The 13,144-nt window shown below is 41.5% G+C and overlaps 1 pseudogene; it reads left to right on the top strand.

Annotated features, from left to right (window-relative positions):
* Positions 1–4,113: 4,113 nt before the first annotated feature.
* Positions 4,114–4,731, top strand: LOC127238247 (39S ribosomal protein L18, mitochondrial-like; annotated as a pseudogene).
* Positions 4,732–13,144: the final 8,413 nt, after the last annotated feature.

Consider the following 13,144-nt stretch of genomic DNA (forward strand, 5'->3'; position numbering starts at 1 on the left):
GCACTTGGGAGGCAAAGGCAGACAGATCTCTGTGAGTTTGAGGCCAGCCTGGTTTACAGAGCTAGTTCCAGGACAGCCTCCAAAGCTACATAGAGAAACCCTGTCTCAACAAACAAAAACAAAGAAAGAAACAAAGAAAATAATTTTTAAAAAGTCTTCTTCTGCTTTATAATATATATCAAAATCAACAGTTTCTTTCATCAATGAATTATTTTAATCAGGATCTTAAAAGATATAGAGGATTAGCTCTCCCATGCTCAGTGTAGGTGATTTCATGGTGTCAGAATTCGAGGAAATAAACCTAACGGTGGTTTATCACTGGGAGCTAGATGAGCATGATTATGTTAATAACAAAATTCATATAAACCTCTAATAGACACACTTTGATCCTTAGCTTTAAATATTTTTCTTTAATTCGAGGTTTTCTCATTTTTAATTAGGATACATTCATTGAAAAATAATTTTGTTATGACCTTCTTATATATGTATGTCATTTATTTTATCACATTCACTTCCATTGCCATCTGTCCCTCTCACTAGTCTGATTTTCAGACTTTCTGAATAATACTATCACAACTGACAAGCGTACAGCAGGAAAATTGAACATCCACACAGAGCCTTCACATCAATGCGATTGAGCACTCACATAAATAACACACTAGGTTGTTTATTCATTTTCCTATGACACATAATGAGATACAGTAGTTGTCATTTACCAGATCTTACTCAAAGAGAGAGAGAGAGACAGAGAGAGAGAGAGAGAGAGAGAGAGAGAGAGAGAGAGAGAAAGAGAGGGAGACTCAATTTTTTATGGGAAGAGATACTCATGTCAGTTTTCTCTTGAAACCTATAATGGCTCCCTCTTTTATGGTCTCTCTTTCTCTCTCCCTCTCTTTCTCTTCTCTATTCTTCCCCTGACTCAGTCTTCCTCTCCTCCCCTTCTCTTTCTCCTAGCCCCCTCTCCACTCACTGCCCCCCCACTCCCAGTATCCTCAGGAGATCTTGTTCCTTTCCCCTTCTGTGAGGGACCTTGTATGACTCTCTTAGGTTCCTCCTTGTATGCTAATTTATCTGGCGGTGTGAGTTATAGGCTGGCAATCTTTTGCTCTATGTCTAAACTCTATATATGAGTAAATACATGCTGTATCCCTCCCTTTGTGACTGGGTTACCTCATTCAGGGTAGTTTCTTCAAGTCTGACCATTTGCCTGTGAATATCAAGATTCCATTGTCTCCCCCTTCCCCACCCACCGAGTAGTATTCCATTGTATAAATGTGCCACATATTCTTTATCCGTTCTTCAGTTGAGAGGCTTCTAAGTTGCTTCCAGGTTCTTGCTATTACAAATAATGCTGCTTACAAACATAGTTGAACACATGTATTTGTTGCATGGATGGGGATCATTTGGGTATATGACTAAGAGTGGAATTGCCAGGTCCTGTGATAGACTGATTCCCATTTTCTTGAGGAGCCACCATACTGATCTCCAAAATGGCTGTATGAGTTTGCACTCCCACCAGACAGCCCTGCTACTTATGTAAAAAAAACACTTTAAATCGTGAATTCAGTGCCATAAATATGGGTCAAGAGGGACAGGTAGGTAAGACGAGATACATGTTGCACCCTGAATTCCCCTCCTCTACTCCTCACAACAGCAACCCATAATGATGAAAGAATTTTCAGAGACTGCAATTCCTACGACAAAGGGGCTGAGAAAGATATCAGAGAAACATCATCCTTACAATAGCCACAAACAACATAAAGTATTTTGGGGTAACACTTACAAAACAAGTGAAAGACCTATAGCAAAAACTTGTGTCTTTAAAGAAAGAAATTAAAGAAGATAAAAGAAAATGGAAAGATCTACCATGCTCTTGGATAGGTAGGATAAACATAATACAAATGGCAATCTTACCAAAAGCATTCTACAGATTCAACACAATCCCCATCAAAATCCCAACACACTTCTTCACTGACCTTGAAAGGATAATAATCAACTTTATATGGAACCAGGATAGCCAAAACAACCCTGTATAATATAGGAACTTCAGGAGGCATCACCACTCCCAACTTCATGCTCTACTATAGAGCTATAGTCCTGAAAACAGCCTGGTATTGGCTAAAATCAAAAACACCAAGGACAGTTATTGCTGAAGAGGACATGGAGTAAGAGGAACACCCCTCCATTGCTGGTGGGAGTGCAAACATGTACAGCCACTTTGGGAATCAGTATGGCAGTTTCTCGGGAAAATGGAATCAGTCTACCTAAAGGTAGACACTGAATCTGATAGAAGCGAAAGTGCGAAGTAGCCTTGAATACACTGGCACAGGAGACCACTTCCTAAATATAAGACCAGTAGCACAGACTCTGAGAACAACAATCAATAAGTGGGACCCCATGAAAGTGAGAAGCTTCTGTAAGACAAAGGATATGGTCAATAAGACAAAACTGAAGTCTACAAAATGGTAAAAAGTCTTTAACAATCCAACATCTGACAGAAAGCTGATCTCCAAAATATATAACCGAAATATCAAAAATCCAATTAAAAATGGAGTACATATCTAAACAGAGAATTTGGGACAGAAGAAACTCAAATGGCTGAAAAACATTTAAGGAATTATACAACATCCTTAGCCATCAGGGAAGCGAAAATCAAAAGAACTCTGAGATACCATCTTACACATATCAGATTGGCTAAGACCAACATCACTGATGACAGCTTATGTTGTAGAGGGTGTGGAGTAAGAAGAACACTGCTCCATTGCTGCCACTTTGGAAATCTGTATGGTGGTTTCTCAGAAATTTGGGAACAATCTACCACAAGACCCAGCAAACCGCTCTTGGGCATCTACCCAAAGGGTGCACAGTCATCACAAGGATAGTTCCTAAACTATGTTTACAGCCAGAAACTGGAAACAACCTATATGCCCATCAACTGAAGAACTGATAAATACAGCTTGGTATATTTATACAATGTAGTGTTACTCAGGGGTAAAAATACAAAGACATCCTGAAATTTGCAGGCAAATGGATGGAACTAGAAAATAACATCCTGAGTAAGGAAACCCAGACCCAGAAAGACAAACATAGTATGTATTCACCCATAAGTGGATATTAGACATAAACAAAAGATAACCAGGATGTAAGCCACAACCCCACAGAAACCACATAAATGAGGGACCCTAAAAGGGACCCAGAAAGGGAAAATAGTTAAGATCTCCTGGGAGGGGACCAAAGGGGATGGAATGGGGATAGGAATATGAGGGATCAAAAAGACTGAGTTGGGAAGGAAGGGGCAGAGGAAAAAGCAATGAAAGATATCTTGATAGAGAGAGCCATTATAGGGTGAGGTAGAGAAATTCCCAAGAATCCACAAGGATGACCCCAGCTAAGACTCCTAGGACCAGTAGAGAGTGTGTCTGAATAGGTCTTCCCCTTTAATCAGATTAGTGACTACCCTAATTGTCATCATAGAACCTACATTCAGTAACTGATGAAAACTGATGGAGTGGCCCACATCCCAGCTCTGGGATGAGCTCCTGGAGTTCTGTTGAAGAGAGGGACGAGGGATCATTTGAACAAGGGGGATCAAGAGCATGACTGGGAAAACTACAGAGGTAGCTGACCTGAGCTAGTGGGAGCTCATGGACTATAGATTCATATCTGGGAACCAGCATGAGACCAAACTAGACCTTCTGAATGTTTGTGACAGTTATGTGGCTTGATCTGTTGGGGGAGGGTCTGGCAGTGGGACCATGATCTATGCTGGGTGCATGTGCTGGCTTTTTTTGGAGCCCATTCTCTATGGTGGGATGCCTTGCTCAGCCTTGATACAAGGGGGGAGGCATTGGTACTGCTTCTACTTGGTGTCCTAGATTTTTACTCCCCAATGAAAGCCTTAAACTCTCTGAAGAGTGCAAGGGGTGGACAGGGGAGATGTGGAGAGGGGGGAGAAGGGGAAGGAGGGGGAACTGGGGTTGGTATGCAAAATGAAAATATTTTTTTAATTAAAAAATATTTCGAGTTAACATGGCTGCGACTTGTTCTCCCGCTCGACCGTGAGCCGAGGCAGCAAGCAGGGCACAGGGAGGTTTTGCCTGCGACCCATCGGCGATGGTGCTTCGGCCACAGCTCTGGAGGTGGCTGTCAGTTGGCGGGAAGTGTGGGTTCGCAGCCCGCTCGAACAGTTCCACGCCAGCCATTAAGCCTGAAGTGGAGAATAAGGGGAACGAAGCCGTGGCCCCACTGTTCACCAATCGGAACCCTCGGAATCTGGAGCTCTTAGGGGTAGTCAGGAAAGAACCGGGCTGGGCTACCTTGTGGCCCAACCGTGAGTTCTGGCACAGGTTGCAGGTTATAAAGACTCAGCATCACATAGAAGCACTGGTCCAGCACCAAAGCGGCCAGGTGGTGGTTTCAGCAGCCACTCGTGAATGGGCTATTAAAAAAACACCTCTATAACACCAGAAATGCTGTGGCTTGTGAGAGTATAGGACGAGTGCTGGCACAGCGATGCTTAGAAGCAGGAATCAATTTCATGGTCTACCAACCAACCCCCTGGGAGGCATCCTCAGAATCGCTGAAACTTCTCCAGAATGCCATGACAGCAAGTAGTGTCGTACTTCAGGAGCCTCGGAGAATCTACGAATGAAATGGAAACATTAACTGCTTTGAAAACGTCAACATAAAACCATCTCCAGCCATCTAAAAACAGAAAGGAAGGAAGGAAGAAAGGAAGAAAGGAAGAAAGGAAGAAAGGAAGAAAAGTAAGGCATTTGGAGAGAGAACTAGACTGAAAGCTTCATAGCAACAATGTAACTGCAGGGTTATTTAAAGATGGCCTCTTCCCATACCCATTATGTTTTCTCACATCATACATTGTAGTTTTTAATCTCTAGAGTTTCAATCTGTTTTAAAAACTACTTTCAACGTGCCTACTTAGTGTTCTGATCACATGAAAAATGGTTTATATCCCCTTGTCTGTTAGTCTAACACTACTGAATCATATATATATATATATATATATATATATATATATGTGTGTGTGTGTGTGTGTGTGTGTGTGTATGTATGTATGTATGTATGTATGTATGTATATATATATATATATATATATATATATATATAGTTTATAATGGGTCCTGTTTCCATTTTTTCAAGTCATGCCAATGTTTGACTGGAAGGAAGACATGCCAGTTTATCTTTTGGGTATTGGAAGTATTTCCAGCTCTTTGTATGATATTTATAAATTGTTCAATTGTGTCACATTCTGGTCATGCTATTATGAATTGGAGGTAAATCTGAAGCAAGGCACAGCCTTGAGCTAATTATTTCTCACTGCTAAGTCAAGAATTTCCTGAGATTGCTACCATAAAAGATAGCTCTTCCAGTCATGTTCATTTGGTGTACAGCAAGGCCATGGCCTACTTAATCCTCTCATTCTCGTGTGCTTTATTTGTTTATCCTTGAGTGATCTCTATCATAGGTATTGACCAGTTCTGTTAAATACTCAAGCCTCTGTTTGGGTCTCTAGAGTTTCCTATCAGTACAGAGTGTTCTCTCTCTCCTCTGCTGAACTCTGGCAGCCTATATTTTCTTATTCCCTAACTCACTGAGATCACCAAATTCTATCTGGATTCCCCTCCACATGACAAAACCTTAGAGCTTCTGGTAATTTTACAAGGAACATAGATCTAGTCTCAGTAAGTCCTTGTCACTTTTGGAAGCAGTGGCTGCAAGTAGGGATTTGTATGTCCGATATTTTATATTATTTGCGGGACTAGTCAGGTGAGCTGGGGGCACCTTAAGGTAAGCTATTGCATTGGTCTGTTCATCTTCAAAGTATTTTATGTACTCTGAAGTAATTAGCATATTAGTCACACCAAAATTCACCTGAGACTATCTACGGTGCTGTGTGTTGGTATGAACCATGTGTGCTGTGTGTTCTTGGGCCATGGCATTGGAAGGTGGTACTGACTATTTTTAGTCTCTAGGATAAACTGTTCCTTGAATTGCATTTTAGCAGCCATCCGGAAAACACAATAAAACCTTTGTGCACATGGCTGTCCAGCTGCTATACTCAGTCCTCTGCACTTTGCTTTCTTGACATCTTTGCTTTTAACCTGAACCTGTAGAATGCCTGGCGGCCCTTTATCCTTTAATTCAGTTGATTGTATGCAACAGGCAACAAAATCTTCAGTCATTAATGCAATGATGAGCTGTGAGTAAATAAATACCTTGATCTACTCTTACCACATTGGCTTTTTAATTAACATTAGTTAAGCAACACAACACTAGTTAATTAGCAAAGGAAACAATTATGTGGACAATGTAAACATCATTGTTCTTACTATGTTCCTGCAAATTTCTAAGTGTGGTATTTAACTCATTATTCTCCTTTCATCAATATGGGATATTGACCTCTCTGCTTCCATTGAATACATGTACATGTGCATGAATAGGCAGAAGGGACATGCCCTTCCCCTCCATTACCTTTATACCTCTAAAACAAAACAAAAAAGCTTCTATTAAATGTGGGGTCTTGAAATACCCCATTTCCTGTGGATATTTTAAGTTTAATGTTTTCTCTATTAGTAATTCTTATTGCAGACAATTCAATGTATTATATAGACTATTTGGCTTTCCTCTTTGTAGAGAAAATCATTTGCACATACTTCTGCTTCCTTTGTATCTTATATAATTTTTTTTTGAAATTTATACTATTTTCAACACACCATACGTTAGTTTTTTGTGTATGGGTGTGTGTGTGTGTGTGTGTGTGTGTGTGTGTGTGTGTGTGTGTATCTGCCTATGTGCATGGAGGCCAAAGGACAGTCTCAGGTGTTATTCCCTAGGAGCTCTCCTCCTTGCTCTTTTATCTAACATCTTTGCTTGGTCTGTGCCTCACCAGTTCTGCTCAAATGGAAGCCTCAGGACTTAATTTGACTCTGTCTCTACAGAGTCTGGGACTACAGACACTGACCATCACTCTTGGATTTTTTGTGTGGGTTCTGGTACTTTATCAACCCAAAGAGCTATCTCTCATGGTACTCATAGATTTAGTCATAAAATGTATTGTATTTCTTTGCTTTTCAATGGGTATATGTATATATATATATATATATATATATATATATATATATATATATATCCTTATGAAATAACTGTGATTAAGGTACATATATAGACAACTTTTTTAACCAATTTTATTAATTTAAAATTGGTCTATTTTTTTCAAATATTCACTGTACAATAGTTTATATAAATAATAAACCTTAAAAACATCTGTTCTTTATTGTACAGATAATTCTTTAGAGGTTTGATTTTGTTCTACAGGATCAAGATCTCAGGAAAATTGTCAGACATTTTTATGAAAGGTTGACTCAGAAGGAAATATTAAATAGTTTCAGCTATTAGCAGATACTATCAAATTGCAAAGAAGTGTACAACTGAAAAATAATCAGTTAGGAAACCATTGTATCCTAGGAACAAGGAGTGCTTTAATTAAAAAATTGAGAGATAACTATTAATATTCTTAGATGAAGACAACAAAAGATAAGAAACACTCTCTTAATATTATAATAGCACAGGGCCAACTGCAGGTACTCCCTTTCTCAGATTCACATGGAATCTCTACAGTGACAAGTCAACCTTTGCAGGAGCGTGCCTGATTTATTTATGCCCTGTCTCCTCTCCTGAATGAATGACAGTTTTTGTTGACTGAGAAGAGGAAAATCTATGCTAAATATTGCATCTGTAGTGAGATGTATCTATCCCAAATATATATTTTCATCAAAACGTTTGTCATCAGCTTACAATTAGACATTATGGGTGCTTGCCATCAAAAACTTCCAATAATGTTATTTGCAAAGTAGACAGCATTTTGTTTCTGTTTTCTTATCTGTTTATCTACTATTTCCTTCATCCTTTCCCCAGAGCACCCCAGTAGCATTCTGGCTGGGCACCTTGCTTTCTCCTCAGTCTCTTTATAGGCTCCTCTCAGCCAAATAGCCATGGAGGTCATTTTAAAGGTATGTCTAGTTGCTTTCATTCTGTGGGCAGCATTTAATATATTTCACCTCTTCCTAAAAGGGAAGGACATTTCAAATAACCTATGAGCTGGCTGTGATGTAGCCACCTATTGTCCTTGTAAAATTTGCATCCCACCATCATTCAACACTAGATAGGCTAGGCTCCTTATCCTTTATACACTATAATTGCATCGACCAGGAGATGTCTACTCTGGCTTTGCCTTGTTTCTGGGACACTCATTTTCCAATATCTACATAGCACAATTCTCATCATCTACATATGAGTCTTTGCTGAAAATATCTACCCAAAGGAGGTTGCACTGCCATTTCAAGAATTCTGTCATCAGCACATTGCATTACTAGGTCCTGCACTGTTTCTTCTTTTGCATTTGTCACACCAAATAGAAAATATGTAATTCATGCAGGCAAAGGACTCACACACATAAAAAAATATAAATAAATAAAAAACCGCTATAGTCCTGAATCATTCGAGCTATGAAAATGAAACTGTGTAGTTGGGACAACAATTTTACTTTGTACTAGGCATTACTACTGTCCTGTGTAGTCATCAGTATGCCATTTCTTATGTGTGTATGCCTAGCACCTTCTCAGTAACACCTCACATCTCTCTCATCTGTTTTGACTCTGAAAAGTGCAGTATATCTAGTTTTCTCCCATTCTTTTGCCTATCCAAATATTGATTATTTAGCACAAACACAGTGTGTGCATCACCTAAAATTCTTATTTGTTTAATAAAAGTGCCCACCAGGGGCTGGAGGGCTGTCTCAGCGGTTCAAGCAATTGCTGCTCTTGCAGAGAACCCAGATTAAGGTCCCAGCACCCATGCAGTGATTCACAGTAGCATTTGACTCCTGTTCTATGAGACCTAATGCCTTCTTGCAGGCATGAGGTGCACATTCATACATGTGAAACAAAACATTCTTATAAATAAACTTTTTGAAAAGTTTCCATAAGAGTGGCTTCTTGTTTCTAAGTAAGGCCATTTGTAAATGAGAGATGCGCAGTGGAGCTGTCTACAATAGATATCTATTCTGTCTGTTCTGTCCAAATAGCAGTATCTAGCCATATTATCTACTAAACACTTGAACTGCAGCTTGTACCTGTCTTAGATTAGGCTCCTCATTGTGCTGGCTTGATCCACTGCTCACCCATTGTTGGTCAGCTTCCAAGTCTCAAGCTCTGAACACATGGTATTACCAATGCCTCTTTCATCCCTGGCAACCTGGAAAAAATTGGAGGCTAGCCTTCTTTGTTCATTGGTTAGTATTTTGTTGCTGGCATTGTCTTCTTGTAGCTGCTACATTTCTAGCCCTTCTTAGGAACACTCTGTCTCCCACAACAAGAAATACTCTATTTTTAAAAAATAAGGTTTCTATAACATAGCACTATAACAGAACTATGCCACGAAGCCAGTCAAGAAGGCAGTTGGGTGAGTTTTTTGTTATCTGAGTATTTTCTTTACTCTCCCTTTCTGTGCTTTGCTGGCCTGGATCACATATGGTAGCTTTGGGTTTCACAAGAGGGAAACCACTAGATGTCTGTGGCCTCCAATTAACAGAGTTGCACCTGACTATGCTGGGATTAAATGTTACACCTCTACTTCTGGCCTAATCATTCAATGGTCACTCCTCTCATTGGGGAAAAGGGGTCTGTAGGGAGGACAAGATGCAAATTCAGATTCAGTTTTGCTAAATTGTCAGTGTTCCTTTCTCTATGAGTTCTCAGCACACAGCACAGGAGTTGCAGCATGCTGTCTAACCATTCTTGGACATTCTCACCATTTTCTGTTTTGGAGGGCTGCAGATCCTTCCAGATTTGGCTGTAGCTAGTATGCAAACACTGTATGAATAGTGTCCTGCCTTGGTGCATTTTCTCAGTCAGGAAGGTGTATCTCATGGAAGTAGGGATGATTCAGAAAAGACTGTCCATCAAACTGACTTTTCTTCCTTCTTGTTAGGGTTTGTGCAGTGGAAATACCTTTGGGAGGTCAGAGCCAAGGTATGCACCAAACATCACACCATGAAACAGATCTCACACAAGAGGTTTTTGGGAGGTGGAGCAAAAGGATGCCTTGGAGCAAGTGAGAGAGAAGTTGGGAGAAAGAGGCAGGGAGAGAGCAAGAGCCAGAGAGAGAGAGAGAGAGAGAGAGAGAGAGAGAGAGAGAGAGGTCTATGGTCTGTGATAGTAAGGAACATTTTTTTTAAAAAAACTTTTATTGATTTTATTTGCGAATTTCACATCATGCATTCAAATCCCACCACTTACCTCCCAGTCCACTCGAATCCACCCTCTGCCCTTGAAACCTCCCCCACAACATACACAAAGACAAATTCAAAATAAAAACAAACAAAAAGAGGTAGCTAGAGAGAACCTTGTCCTGGAAGTTGCAGTGTGGCCTTGTTGAGTTACAGTTTACCCTTTACTTGCAAGTGTTCATTTCCAGGACTCATTAGCTGTCTCAACTTCTCTGGCTTCCAGTACACCACTGATAATGGGCTCTCACTGGGGCTCCTCTTGGTTATCCTATTTTTATTGTCCTGTGTCCTGGAGATCCTACTGTTTTGGATCTGTAGATTCATCCCATTCACCTGCTCCAGCAGTTCATAGAGGTGGAGGTTAGGGTGGGCTAACTTATCGCTCTGGTTCTGGGCCTAGGTGGAAGCTGGGTTGGTCAGCCTGCCCTCTTTCCCAAGTTGTCACCACCAGGGTGAGCTCTTCAGCACAGCTAAAGCCTGCCTACCCAACACAGCCTTCAGCAAGAGGCAGGGCCATGTCTCCTGGTCACAGGTCCTCAGATCCAGGTCACTCATACCACCAGAGCCACCTGTATGATTTTGTCCAGGTGAGGTGCAGGGTCCTCTCTCCCAAATGCTAGAAGGGACACATAAGCCATGGCGGGGATCAGCTCTCCTCCTCTCATGGCCTCAGGGCTGGCTCACCTGCATCCTGGACAACAAAGAGCAAGATCAGTGTGCTGTCTAGTTGGGGTACTGGGCCCACTCTGCTGTGTGTTACAGCTCTTAAACTCTCCTGACCCAGAACTAGCTCTCTGGTTTGTCACAGGTAGCATGAGTTGCAGTGGGGAGGGTATCTTACCTTCACCCATGCCACTGCATGGCAGGGCAGGGGAGCAGGGTCAGTTTCGTTCTCGTGTCCTCGGGGCTGGCTTAACTGTGTCCCTCAGAACAAGGTCATCTCTAGTGTCTGCCCAGATAGGTTGCAGAGCCCACTCTGGCTCTCTTGTGTGCTACAACTGGAGAGGGTCAGGGCTAGATCTCCTACTCTTTGTGACCCAAGGGCCAGCTCTCTCCTCTGCCACAGATTGTAATGGATAAGAGAGAAGAGGGCATCTTTTTCTCATCCATGCAATATGGCAGATGAAGGAGTTACAGGGTTAGATTTCCTGGATTCCTGACTACAGTGTCAGTTTTAATGCACAGGTAAGGTACATTTCTACTTGTGGTAAGGGGTGAGACCAGGGAAGAGACAGGGTCAGCTACCCCAGGGCCTGTGAAGGGCAGGGATTGTTCAGTACAACATAGTGTCAGTGAATCCCTGTGCTAACATAGGCAACAGACATCATGAAAGACCAGTTGCAGTAGGACCATTGACCCAGACACAGTCCTTGGTAGTAGCTGGACATCATGATAGCTATCATGATGGCCAATGATAGCAAAGGCCAGCAAGATCAGTATAGCCCTATGGGAACCATAGACCTCTGGCACCATTATGGTTTCATGTGGCTGACCAGACACAGAGCCCTTGGTGGTAACAGGAAACATAGGTATCACTCAGGATTTTAGTTGCTGCAGAACCATAGACCCAGACATAGCACTAGGCCATGGCCTGGGCCCAGATGCCTCCATAGGTCCAGGTGGTAGCACCATCCACCCAGATGAGTATGGCCAACAGGGAACTTTTTAAAGGGCATGTGTATCACATTTAGCTGCTGGTAGCTGGTGATGATGTGGCTACTGATGCCGAGTCCCTGAAGGCAGACTGGAAGAGCACCTGGTTTCTAAGGATTCTAAGTCTTCACCATCTGTAATCTGAGCAAAATTAATGAGTAAACACATTGGATGCTTGCTGAAGAAAAGTGGCTCCTCTCATCAAAGGCAGGCCTCCGAATACTGGGTATTCTGTGAATGATGACTAAGCAGTGAGAGTTTTCGGCTCCTGTGGGGTCTGCAAAATCACAGAAATATTGATGTTAAAGGCAAGATGGGGAAATGGAGAATGAGTTGGGACCACTGCCAGCTTAGCTTCTGATCATTCACATGCTCATTTTACTTTCTCAAGTAGCTGTTTCACACTGTAGACGAAGTCAATACTGAGTCTGACTGCCTCATAGGACTCGTATTGTAGATCAAGTGTGGAAGTCCTGTTGAAAGTTGTAAATACTGCAGAAAAGCTTACTAAGGTAATTACAGCCACCTTCAGGACATTTCATCTGGAGAATAGAGATACTGAGTATGCAATAGTCTTTATTTTAAAATAATCTTTCAATTTGAAGGAACATAAATTTAATCAGATATATTCTTCCAGAGAATAAATTACATCTCAAGAATTAATTAGGCATTTTGGAAGCTACATAAACTTAAGCAGTAATTTTCCGGATGAGTTTGTGGTAGCCTACTCAACTTGATAGAGCTTATGAATGGGTCAACTTACTATCAAATTGTAATTTCTGGACAAGAAAATCTGGCGCAATAATTCAAACTCTTCCAGCCAATTAGTCAGCAAAATGAATGTAGTCTTCTTTAAGGTGTGACTTTTACTAGGCAGTAACAAGCATGAAAGGAAGGCATCTGCACCTGATGAGAAGCACACCTCCTCAAAGGAAAGAAAGATAAAGGAGGAGGGAAGCAGGTAGGCTGACTATAGATCTTCACCTTTCCCTTGGCCCCTCCAGAGATGCTCCCCCAGGCTCATCCCTAGATCTGCAGCAGAATCTGCAGCAATCTCTATCCCTGTCTCTACTGAATTTCTCAGAGCTTCCCCTCCTATCCACCCTGCCTCCACAAACAAGCACTCATTGCATTATCCCAACCGTTACCTCTAGCGGGTACTCCCTGGGAACCTACAGGCTTTAG

The sequence above is a fragment of the Phodopus roborovskii genome, unplaced genomic scaffold (genome assembly GCF_943737965.1).
Source record: "Phodopus roborovskii unplaced genomic scaffold, PHOROB, whole genome shotgun sequence".
In the NCBI taxonomy this organism is placed as follows: Eukaryota; Metazoa; Chordata; class Mammalia; order Rodentia; family Cricetidae; genus Phodopus; species Phodopus roborovskii.